The sequence below is a fragment of the Leptonychotes weddellii genome, chromosome 3, assembly GCF_054177405.1.
Source record: "Leptonychotes weddellii isolate Sample4059 chromosome 3, ASM5417740v2, whole genome shotgun sequence".
Classification (NCBI taxonomy): domain Eukaryota; kingdom Metazoa; phylum Chordata; class Mammalia; order Carnivora; family Phocidae; genus Leptonychotes; species Leptonychotes weddellii.
Window position 1 is genome coordinate 49,996,480 of NC_138371.1, and position 10,803 is coordinate 50,007,282.

At 38.0% G+C, this 10,803-nt stretch overlaps 1 non-coding gene across 1 annotated transcript; it reads right to left on the reverse strand.

The window, feature by feature from the left end:
- Positions 1-9,223: 9,223 nt before the first annotated feature.
- On the reverse strand, positions 9,224-9,331 carry LOC115940917 (U6 spliceosomal RNA). The gene has a single exon (XR_004075643.1). It is a non-coding gene; the product is annotated as a U6 spliceosomal RNA (small nuclear RNA).
- Positions 9,332-10,803: the final 1,472 nt, after the last annotated feature.

Below are 10,803 nucleotides of genomic sequence, written 5' to 3' on the forward strand. Positions count from 1 at the left end.
AAAAGTAATGATCCTTTTTGGCTCCAGAGAGAAATCATGGAGAGAGGATGGCACAGGTTAGCTTTCCTGAGGAGCAGACTCTGAGTCAGCAGGCAGGAGGTTCATAAAGAGCGTTCTAGGGACCATCGTCTATGTAAGGGTAAGGGAAGGCAAAGCGAAGGGAAAAGAACTGGCAGGGGGAGAAACTGAGCTGTGATAGATTCTCAATGAAAGCCTTTGTCCTCTGGAATGTTCCTTAGATGGTTCAACCCTTCTTTGACACTTTGAATTGAGTGGGGCAAGAGGGCCAGGCCTTTATACCCTCACAATAACCAGTGATTGGATGCAGAACACCTTGGGGAGGGAGTGTGACCTTAGGCAAGGGCATTCTCTTAGCTGAAACAATCTCTAAAGGGGGCTGACAGGTGAGGGCCGATTTGTCTGCAGCATTCCTAAAAGCTAGGGCAATCAGGCCTTCAGTTCTGAAAGGGGATTCGGGCAGTGTACCACAGTGCCCGCCACAGAGAGAAAATCAGTACCTACCACAGAGCTTGATATGTTACTCGACAAACATTTGTTGAAGAGATGAGTTTTCTTGTTTTGTCTTTCAAACTGCTTGCTCTTTTCCACCAGAAAAGCAAATGTGATATTATTAAAGCTTTTATAGACAATTGTCTTTGATGTAAGTTTTTGTCAAGTACAAAAACTGGCAAGAAATCTTTGTAACGAAACTATACCTGTGGCCAAGGAAAATGGCATTATCTAACAGACATCTGTGAGAGTCCACTGTAACTTTATGTGCATGTAGTTTTGCATTTTTGTAAAAAAATTTCCTTTTTGAAACAATGTCAACCATACAGAAAACTTACAAAAAAAGTACAAAGAACTTTTGTTATTTAAACAATTTGAGAATAGGTTTCTGGCCAGATGCTCCATTACCCCTTAATACCTTAGTGTGTATTTCTGATATACAAGGACATTCTCTTATTTAACCATGATACAACCAAGCAAGATCAGAAAACTAACATTGACACATTACTACCATCAAATCCTTAGACCCTGTTCAAGTTTTGCAAATGTTCCATTGCCATTTATAGCAAAAGGATCTAGTCCAGAGTTAGGTGTTGTATTTAGTTTCATGTCTCCTTAGATGTCTTCATTCAGCCTCAAATAGTCCCTTAATCTTTCCTTGACTTTCAGGACCTTATCACTTTTGAAAATTATGGGTCAGTAATTTTTAGAATGTTTCCCAATTCAGTTCTGTCTAATGTTACCTTACAATAAGGTTATGTCCTTTGGCAGGCATCTTACAGAAGCGATGAAATATTCTTATTACACCCTATCGGGTGGGGGTAGGTCCCACATTTTCAGTTTGTCCCATTACTGGGGTATTCACTCTGATCATGTGATTAAAATGATGTCTTCCAGGCTCCACTATTATAAAGTGGCCTCATTTCCCTTTTTAATCCATAAATATTTTGTAGGGAGATACTTGAGATAATGTAAATAGCTCATTCTCATCAAACTTACAACTTACTTATATCAGTGGACTCGTGGATTCATATATTATTCAATAGGTTATAATTTACTACTACTATTATTTTAATGCTCAAATCATCCCAGATTTATCTAGTGGTGTTCACTTCGAGCTGGTGTCTGTGTCCTTTTGACTTCCCCTTCATCATTTTGGGAAGCATTTCCTTACTTTCTAATACAAGAAGATGTTCCAGGTTTAGTTTGGACTTCCTCTGCCCAAACCCTGGAATGAGCCATTTCTCCAAGCCTCTAAGACCGGCTCTCCACTAGTGCTCTGGACCCATCATGAAGATGTAAAAGAAATACTCAAGAGGAGTTATGAAAGCTAGATAATGGATTGTTTCTTGCTCCTTGATTTTGAACTATACAATACTCTGTGCTTGAAATCCTAAGCTCCAAAGGTACAGATTTCCTAAGAGTTTACTGCAGTATCTTCACTGTATAGATAGATCTTTAGCATATCTCGGAGGTAATGCACTTAATCATTCTTGCATAACATAGAACATTTATATAACCAAGGCCTGTAAAGGGTGATAAAACCTTTTTAAAACTGCTCTCTGGAAAGATTTGTCACCGCTGGTTCAGCAGCATGGTTGGTGGACTTTAAGCAGATGACATGGGTTTGTGTCTCAGTGGAATCTTCTAATGTGAAAATAAGCTCTCCCTCACTAGGTTTCTGTAAACATTAAATGAGATAGCTCCTGTAAAATTGCCATGTAAACTGGAAAAAAAAGCTATTTCAATATAAAATTTTTTAAGAAATGCTGTTAAAACCTCTGAAAGTGAACTCCTTGGTTTTCCCAAGAAAAACCAGTGTGCCCCAAATCTCTAATACCATTAGACTTTTCAAAATGTGAGATTGCCTTTATATGCCATATTTTCTCATAGGACCTTTAATATATCACAAATTGCAATTTTGCTGAAATCTCTGATGATTATGCTATTATTGCTTATTAACTTTTTCACATGCTTTGTTAATTTCAGAATATCTTCTTCTTTGAGGTCATCTACAGATAAAGCGTTAAGCTGTTAAAATTACTGAGAATGGACTACTAATGAAAATAAAAAGCCTGCAGCTCTTTCAAAGGTGAGAAAATGGTTTGTTAGACAATGGGTGGCCTAGAGTGGACCTGAATAATGGTCACGAAGAAAGAGAAATGTTAAAGAATCCTCACTTGGTCTTCAGTGGGAGACTTGTAGAAGAAACAAAACTATGAATTATTGCTAACTTTTTAGTATAAGAATGGTATTGTTTTTTGGAGTCCTCATCTTTTAGAATACATACTAAAATATTTTAAAATGAAATAGGAAAGAGATATTTTTGCTGAGGAGAGTGGGTCAGAGTATACTTCAGGGTCAGCAAACCTTTTTTTGTAAATCGATAATAAATGTTTTAGGCTTTGCAGGCCACACAATCTCTGTTGCAACTACTAAACTCTGCTATTGTAGCATGAAAGTAGGCAGAAGCAACATGTAGACAAAGAGCATGGCTGTGTTCCAATAAACTTTATTTACAGAAACAGAAATAGGCAGTAGGCTGGATTTGACCTGTGGGTTATAGTCTCTCAAACCCTGGTATAAATAAAATAAGATTTACCATGATTAATAATTATGAAGCTCCGTCATGGGTACATAGAGGTCATTAGACTAATCTGTGTATGTTATATATTTGAAATTTCCTGCAATAACTTATATATAGTAAAAAAGTAAAAAAAACAAAAAAGAGGTAAAAACTTGTATAAGGCAAAGAGAATGGGATAATCAGGCTATACTAATATTTAATATACACATTTAAAAGTAGTTTATTATGCAGCCATCAAAAAAAATGAAACCTTGCCATTTGCAATGATGTGGATGGAACTACAGAGTATTATACTAAGCGAAAGAAGTCAGTCAGAGAAAGACAAGTACGATATGATCTCACTGATATGAGGAATTTGAGAAACAACACAGAGGATCATAGGGGAAGGGAGGGAAAAATGAAGCAAGACGAAACTGGAGGGGGATACAAACCATAAGAGACTCTTAATCTCAGGAAACAAACTGAGGGTTGCTGGAGTAGAGGGGGGTGGGAGGGATGGGTGTCTGGGTGATGGACACTGGGGAGGGTATGTATTATGGTGAGCACTGTGAATCATGTAAGACTGATGCATCACAGACCTGTACCCCTGAAACAAGTAATATATTATATGTATATAAAAAAATAAAAAAATAAAAGTAGTGTATCTTAATGATTGGATTTACTGGGAAGAATAGAGGACTATTTCCTATTTTCCTTTTATATAATTAGCTTGATCACTTTTCCAAATGTACTGAATTTGAATATTTATGTCTATCCTTTAAGAAACTTTTTTTTTTTTTTAAGAGTTTTTATTTATTTGACAGAGAGAGAGACAGCCAGAGAGAGAACACAAGCAGGGGGAGTGGAAGAGGGAGAAGCAGGCTTCCCGCACAGCAGGGAGCCTGATGCGGGGCTCGATCCCAGCACTCTGGGATCGTGACCTGAGCCGAAGGCTTAATGGCTGAGCCACCAAGGTGCCCGGAAACTGGTTCTTTTTTGTAATGTACTAAATTTAATCATACCTCAGTACCAAGAGACATTAAGAACAGATTTTATGTTTAAAAACCATCACAGAAATAGGGGCGCCTGGGTGGCTCAGATGGTTAAGCATCTGCCTTCGGCTCAGGTCATGATGCCAGGGTTCTGGGATCGAGTCCCACGTCGGGGTCCCTGCTGTTTGGGAAGCCTGCTTCTCCCTCTGCCTCTGCCTCTCTCTCTCTTTCATGAATAAATAAATAAAACATTAAAAAAAATAAAAATAAAAACCATCACAGAAATAAAAGAGAACCTTCATACAGTATTCTACAACTTTGGGTGGTAATGCTATTAAAAGTTCAAGGTTCAAGGTTCCCCCTGCTCCAATCCCATGGCTGTGACACATATGAAAGAAAAAACACACAGCTTTAAAAAAAAGACACAACTTTGTTCAATAAGATACAGCATTTCTGTGAGGTAGGAACAGAAAAGAAATGCTATGAACAAATGGGGGCTGGAGCCATGGGCCTGCTGGAGTGGGTCGTGAAGTAGGCAGAAGCAATTGAGAGTGTACATTCTCTTTTGGGGAGAATAGAAGTGTCCTAGATGAGGTGGAGGTCAGGGACAGGTTTGCTGCCTAAAACGAGGTGCCGGGCTGGGGGATCCTCGCTTCCTTCCACTCCCTTACAAGGAAACTTTAAAAAGCTGCTGTTGGCTACTTCTTGGCCCTATAGCTTTATGGGAGGCTGGGGGCTTCTGGAGGCAGAACATAAGTGCAGGCTGGCAACCAGCATCTCACATACTACCATGGAGGATGAGATCAATTACTAGCCCAAATTCTTCTCCCCTCTCCATGTCCTATGCCATTCTAAGTTCGAAGTTCTTTCCATCAAAAGTCAATACACTTTTCCACCCTTTGACTTTGGGCTCAGCCATGGAATTTGTTTTGGTCAGTGGGATATTAGTGGATGTGATGAAAGCAGGGGCTTGTGCTCATCTGATGGGGCTTACCTTCTTGTACTTCTGTCACCTCACTGAAAAGGGTTTTCCCCAGAGTAGCTGCCACTCTTCAACCTGGGCCCTAGCATGACTATTTGCAGAGCAGAACTGCCCTACCTGCCCACAGCCCTGCAATGTGAAGCAGAGCTGCTTTCGCCATTGCCACCTAAGCTGCTGTATCTCACCTGCAGACCCACGAGAGAATTAAGAGCTTATTGTTATGTGTCACTAAGATTTTGTGGTTGTTTGTTATGCATCAATAGCTAGCCGATACAGAAAACCTAATACTGGGATGCTATGTAACAAAAACCTAAATCATGCTATTAGCTTAGAGGACAGGTGATGGATGGCATGAAAACTATTACAGAAGTCGAAAAATGGCAACATGTGTTTAGTAAAACTGTTACCTGTGGTAACATGAAGGATAGCAGGGACGATTTCTAGGCATATTTTCAAAGTGTGAGCCAGTTACTTTTAGTTCTATTTTATAAGGTGGTATAAGAAAAAGATACATTTGGGGGAGAAAAACCCCTGCCAACTTGCAAGAAGAATTTAGAGGAATTCAGAGTCCAGAACTTGTTTATTTGGCAAATAAACTTCTTCATCTCCAGGCAGTAAGGGAGTCTCAGATTCAGCCTGGGGTGGAGGGGCGGGATATTAAACTTAAGGATATTGCTGTAACTAAGAATGTTGTGTAATCTAAAGAATTCACCCTCTGGGAGGCGAAACTAAGAGCAGTAGAGAACAATGGATTGGAGACACACTGCTAGGGAGCAGAATTAGGGTCTAATTAAGGAAAATTCTTTCTTTTCAGAATAGGGGTACCTGGTAACATTTTTCCTTTGGTATTTTAGAACAAGTGAATGCTAATAATGCCTTTTAATCTCTCCCTTTTTACTAGGAGTTAATTGTAGTTATCCTATTCCAGGTTCTATCATTCCATGTGGTATATAAGATTGTGTGTGAAGGGGCGCCTGGGTGGCTCAGTCGTTAAATGTCTGCCTTCAGCTCGGGTCATGATCCCAGGGTCCTGGGATCGAGCCCCGCGTCGGGCTCCCTGCTCAGCGGGAAGCCTGCTTCTCCCTCTCCAACTCCCCCTGCTTGTGTTCCTGCTCTCACTATCTCTCTCTCTGTCAAATAAATAAATAAAATCTTAAAAAAAAAAAAAAAGATAGTGTGTGAAGATTGCACACACATCCCCCCCCCCATACATCTTAGTTCACAGGTTTCCAGATCAATGGGAACAACATTCAAATTTGATGTATATCATGAATTACTGGATATTGATCATAATGCCATGATTAGATGAGGCTGTTGGGGGTCTTAGGATAAGGGTGAATCTGTTTTTCTGTGGGACACATACAAATAATTGTGGCCAAGAAGATGGACTGTGGTTGATTGAACTGATTCCTGACCTCAAACCTTCACTCTTCTTTGTGTCCACCCTTTGCATTTTTAACTTTGAAGAATATATTTAAATTGCTCCTTGATTTGGGGCTTGACTATCAGACTTGCTTTGGCCAATAGATGTTTTTATTTTTTATTTTTTTAAAGATTTTATTTATTTGACAGAGAGAGACACAGTGAGAGAGGGAACACAAGCAGGGGGAGTGGGAGAGGGAGAAGCAGGCTTCTTGCAGAGCGGGGCTCGATCTCAGGACCCTGGGATCATGACCTGAGCCGAAGGCAGACGCTTAACGACTGAGCCACCCAGGCGCCTCCCAATAGATGTTTTTAGATGTTATATAAGCAAGGGCTTGAAATGCTTGCATGATGGGTTTTGCTCTATTGTGTTCCTGCCTTTATCATGAGATGAGCTTCCCCTGGATAGCTGCTTCTCCTTCAGCCTGGGCTCAACAATGAACACAAGTGGTACTGCCCAAGCTGACTACAGACCCACAGTCTGAATTAGAGCTGTCCCATAGACTTGTGAGCATAAGAAATGCTTATTGCTGTGTACCACTGAGATTTTGAGACTATTGGCAATAACTAATCAACACAGGGGAGAAATCTCAAATTGTCAATGTAAGACCTGATTTGAGACTTAGAGACCCAGGGAGCATGTTGGCCAAGTGCAAAATCCTTAGATAGAAAGTTGTAGATAACAAAACAAGCCTTCCCATTCAACTTTCCCATTCAAAATAAATAGGGAAATCAAAGTTCCAATGCACATGAAGACATCTACCATTAAGAAACACTGCCATAAAATCAATAATCAAAACAATGATTTTCTCTAGATTAAATTGAAGTAAAAGCACAATCTAAAGAAAGAAAAAAGACTGTTTCATATCCTCAAAGAGATGAAGCAAGATATACATATTTTAAAAGAATAAGACATTATGAAGCAAAATCAGGCATGATAAAAATAGATAGGAAGAATTAAAAATTAGAAAAACATACCTATTGAAATAGAAAACTCAATGGGCACTCTAGTCTGCACACAGTCTAAGAGAGATATCCTATATTAGAAACCATTACTGAAGAATTAACCCAGAATGCTACAGAAAGAGATTTTTAAAAATAGCACAAGAAAATAAGTGACACAGAGGACAAAATGAGAGACTCTATCTAATGGAACTTCCAAAAGGAGGAAATAGAGAAATTACAAAGAAGCAGTATTTGAAGAGATAGTGGCAAAGAACTTTCCAAAATTGAAGAATAACCCCTAAGATTAAAAGTGCATTCTATACTGAGCAGGATAAACATAAATTCATATCTAGAAACATCATGGTAAACTGCAGCATATCAAACATAAAGTAAATCAAGCCATCATGCTGTACCCCTTATATGGTGATATTTATCAACTACTTCTTAACAAAACTAAGACAAAATATAGAGAAAAATCTTAGAAGTAATTACCAAAGAGGAAAAAAATAATTATAAAGGAATGATAAAGAATTAAATCAATATCAGATTTCTAACTGGGAAATACAAATGATAGAACACAATGGAATAACAGCTTCAAACTGCTGAGGGGAAAAGAACTCTGAATGTAGAATTCTATACTCAGGCAAAAGCTATCATCCAAAGAGTGAAAGCAAAATAAAGACACTTAGAGACAAAAGCAAAACAAAACTCATAGGGACACCTGGGTGGCTCAGCCAGTTAAATGTCTGCCTTCAGCTCAGGTCATGATTCCAGAGTCCTGGGATCGAGTCCCGCATTGGGCTCCTTGCTCAGTGGGGAGCCTGCTTCTCCCTCTGCTGCTCCCCCTGCTTGTGCTCTCTCTTTCTGACAAATAAATAAATAAATAAAATCTTTTAAAAAAAACAAGGGGTGTGTGCATGGCTCAGTCAGTTAAGTGTCTGCCTTTGGCTCTCAGGTCATGATGCCAGCACCCTGGGATCGAGCCCCACATAGGGCTCCCTGCCCAGCGGGAAGCCTGCTTCTCCCTCTCCCCCTGCCTCTCTCCCCAGCTTGTACTCTCTCTCTCAAATAAGTAAAATCTTAAAAAATAAAATAAAAATGAAAAAACAAACAAAATAAAACTCCTAAACACATTTCACTGGAATAACTACTAAAGGTTGCAAGAAGAAAAGTGAATCCAAGAGGAAGAAGTTAGATGCAAAAAACCATGGTGCCTCTATGGTATATAAATTATATGTCACTACGTTGTTATTTAACAAAAAGGAACAATAATGAGCATAAAATATGTTGGTATATTTGAATATTGATTTAAAAAAATTTATGATAAAAAGTTGATGCTAATCTAACCTTACACCCAAAGGAGCTAGAAAAAGAAAAACAAACCCCAAAGCCAGTAGAAGGAAGGAAATAATAAAGATTAGAGCAGAAATAAATGAAATAGAGACTAAAAAAATAATAGATCAATGAAACTAGGAGTTGGTCCTCTGAAAAGATAAACACAATTGGTAAACCTTTACCCAGACTCAAGAAGAAAAAGAGTGGACTCAAGTAAATAAAATCAGAAATGAAGGAGGAGAAATAACAACCGACACCACAGAAATATAAAGGATTGTAAGAGAATATTATGAAAAATCATATGCCAACAAATTGGACAACTTACAAGAAATGGATAAATTCCTAGAAACATGTAAGCTTCCAAAACTGAGTCAGGAGGAAATAAAAATTTTGAACAGACTGATTACTAGCAATAACATGGCATCAGTAATCAATAAACTTCCAACAAACAGTAGTGCAGGACTGGATGGCCTCACAGGTGAATCCACCAAACATTTACCTGTCACCCTTTGCACAGGTGCCACGTTAATCTTCTCTGTGTCATTCCAGTTTTAGTGTATGTGCTGCCGAAGCGAGCACCGACCAAACAGTTAAAGAAGAGCTAATACCTATTCTTCTCAAACTATTCCAAAAAAATAGAAAAGGAAGGAATACTCCCAAATTAATTCTATGAGGCCTGCATTATCCTGACAACAAAACCAGATAAATACACTACAGAGCAAAACAAATCAAAGCAACCCAACAGGCCAGTATCTCTTATGAACATAGATGCAAAAATCCCCAACAAAATAACAGCAAAGTGAATCCAACAATACATTAAAAAAAATCATTCACCACGATTAGATAGGATTTATTCCAGGGGTGCAAGCATGGTTTAATATTTACATATCAATTAATATGATACATTACAAGAGAAAGGATAAAAACTATATGATCATCTCAATAAAGGCAGAAATATCATTTGACAAAGTACAAAGTCCATTCATGATAAAAACTCTCAACAAAGTAGGTTTAGAGGGAACATATCTCAACATAATAAAGGTCATATATGCAAAACTCACAGCCAACATCATACTCAATGGTGAAAAACTGAGAGATTTTCCTTTAAGATCAGGAACAAGACAGGGGATGTCCACTCTCACCACTTTTATTCAACATAGTGCTGGAAGTCCTAACCACATCAATCAGATGAGGAAAAAGAAAAGGCATCCAAAGTGGTAAGGAAGAAGTCAAACTGTCACTCTGTGCAGATGACCTGATACTATATACAGAAAACCCTAAGGACTCCACCAAAACACTACTAGAACTGATAAACGAATTCAGTAAGTCACAGGATACAAAATTAATATATAGAAATCTATTGCATTTCTATACAATAATGAAGTAATTAAAGATACTAAGAGAAATTAAGAAGACAATCCCATTTACAATTGCACCAAAAAAAAAAGTTGATGCTAAGTTTTTAGACAACAATAAAAGATAGGAATTTGGTAACAGGTAAATAAAATGCAGTAATCTTTTCCTGTTTGGAAGGAAGAAATATTGAATAACTTTAGACTTCGGTAAAAATTTTACAGATATATATGTAGAATATAAGGGTGGCCACTAAGGAAGAGAAATACAATTTACAGCTTCCAAATGAGGAAAGCATAAAGGATGGGGGGAAAATACAGAAAAGCTTTTCAATCTAGTGAAAAACCAGAACTAAAGCAAATGTAAATAATGGTAAACAGAACACATAAAATGGTAAAAAATAAATCCAGATTTCATTAATCACATAAATGTAAATTAGGATTAAACCAACATATTGAATAGCAAACAGAATCAGATTTCATAAAAATATAAAACCAGCTACATGTTGCTTATAAGAGATACATTCAAAGTAAAATGACACAGAAGACTTAAAGGGATAAAGATATACTAGGCAGAATTCTGCTTCTGGAAATGATAGAGCAGCTTTTATCTAAGTCTTCCATAACAATTATAAACTCTGGGCAACATATTAAAAAACAGCTATCTGAAGGCATGGAGAATGACCAAAAGCAGGCAGA